The 2,500-nt window shown below is 25.3% G+C and overlaps 1 protein-coding gene across 10 annotated transcripts in view; it reads right to left on the bottom strand.

The window, feature by feature from the left end:
* Hk (potassium voltage-gated channel subfamily A regulatory beta subunit hyperkinetic) overlaps positions 1-2,500 on the bottom strand; it is an 83,521-nt gene that overhangs the window by 18,677 nt on the left and 62,344 nt on the right. The gene's annotated exons all lie outside the window — the stretch shown is intronic.

Raw genomic sequence — 2,500 nt, 5'->3', positions numbered from 1 at the left:
ATTAGAATAATAGTAGTCATGATTATATCATTACTGCTGCCACTGCTGTGAATCCTAAGTGCTACTTAACAACCACCACTGTAAATAGAGCAAATGAATCATAACAGCAATAACGGCAATGTAACTATAACGATAATGATTCTCACAACATTGACAATACATCGCCACTCGGACACATCACTCGGACACATCACTCGGACACATCCAAATAGAAGCTGCGATGTGATGCTATTCTATGCCTTAAATATCAGGGAAGAAATTAAATGAAAATAAAAATAACCATCGTGTGAGTAATAGAAACTCGGATGATAGTGATGATGGCGATGATAATGATAATAATGGTAAAAACAATGATAATGATAATAATAATTATAACAATGATAACAATAATAACAACGATAAGAATAATAATGATCATGATGATAATAATATTAATAATAAGATAACAGCAATGAAAACGATTGTAACAATGACACTAATAATAGCAAACTATATCAGTAATGACAATAACAACAACTACAGCAAGAATAATAACAATAATAATGATATAATAATGATAATAATTATGATGATGATAATGAAAATGAAAATTGCAGCATAGATAATCAATAATAACAACGATCAAAATCATAATGATAATAACGATATTGATAAGAATGTTAGTATATGATATTTATACCAATAATAATAACAGTAATGATGATGATGATAATAATAATAATGATAATAATAATGATAACAATGACAATAATAACAATGATAATAACGATAAAAATAAAAATAAAGAAAACAACAATAAACAACAACAATAATGATAAAAGATTAATAACAGTAATAGCAACAATGGAGGTAATGATAATGATAATAAAAATGATAATAACAACAATGACAAAAAAAGCAATGACAATAACAACAATGATGATAATAATGATAGTTATGATGATGATCACGATAATGATGGCGATAAAGATGATGACAATGGTGATAACAACAATGATAATAATAATGGCAATAACAATAATGATAATAATAATGATAATGATAATAATGATAATGCTGATGATAATAATAATAATAATAATAATAATAATGCTGATAGTAATAATAATAATAATAATAACAAGGATAATAATGATAAAAATAATAATTATACCAATAATGATAATAATAACAAAAAATATAATAATGATAATGATGGTAATAAAAATAACAGTAGTAGTAAAAAAATAATATCAATAATGATAATGATAACGATAATAATAATGATGATAATCACAATAATAATCCTAATAATAGTAATAAGGATAACAATAAAAATGATAGAGATGATAATAACAATGATGAAAATAATGGTAATCTTAATAATAATGATGATAATAAAAATGATAATAACAATTTTGATTATAGAAATGACAAAGATGATAATAATAATAGTATAATGATAATAATAATACTGATAATGATAATAACAGTAATAATGATAATGATGCATCTATTCAATCTGCTTTCCTCCTATTCTGATCAGAATATGGGGATGCAACAAAGGGGAAATAATATCTGTGATCAAAGGGCCACTGGGAACTGCAAGATGCTCGCTCAATTAATGCTCCAAAGAAGGGAAATACAAGAGAGGTTCGTGACACCACAAAAACCTCATCAGTTAGGCCCGACAAAGAGGTTTGGGTTGAGTACCTAAGGTCAAGGGTTTTGACCTGATGGTCATCGAAAATCTGGTTGAAACAACTCAAACCGCGAGAAAAATAAATAATAACGATAACAATTATATTGATAGTAACAAAATCAACAACGCTAATGAAAATGATGATGATGATGATGATAATAATAATAATAATAATGATGCCAAAATTATAATGATGGTAACTGGATTGATAGTAATACAAATATTGGTAATAATGACACTAGTAATGAATGTATTGATAATATCTATAATGATAATGATATTAGTACTATTACCACCACTACTACTACTAATAATAATGATAATGATGATAAGGATGATGAAAATAATAGCAACAACGTTATTAGTGATAATAAAGATAGTTATAATAAAAATTATAATAATGCTATTAATGCAACGATAATGCTGATAGTAATAAAACCGATAATAATAATGATGAGTATAATGATAGTAATTCAAACAATTATAACAAAAACAATAGTAATAATGATAATAAGAAAAGCAATATCATTATTATTTTGATTACCATTATGATTGCCATTATAGGTAACAGGTATAACGATGATAGTAATAAAAATGATAACAAGGAAAAACATTATTGACTATTATCATTAATGTCACTTTAATAATATGTGTATCATTATCATTTCATCTCATTATTACTATTGCTTTAGTCATCGTTATGTTTGCCATTATAACCATCAGTATCATTTTCGGTTATATTGATATCAATGATGTATTTTTTGTTGTTACGATCATCAGAATGTGTTGTTCACTTAACATTGTTATCGATACGATCAC

The sequence above is a fragment of the Penaeus japonicus genome, unplaced genomic scaffold (genome assembly GCF_977035675.1).
Source record: "Penaeus japonicus unplaced genomic scaffold, GWHDUDI00000001_assembly GWHDUDI00000026, whole genome shotgun sequence".
Lineage (NCBI taxonomy): Eukaryota > Metazoa > Arthropoda > Malacostraca > Decapoda > Penaeidae > Penaeus > Penaeus japonicus.
Note: the sequence above shows the minus strand (reverse complement) of the source record. Positions and strands in the feature narration are given on the sequence as shown.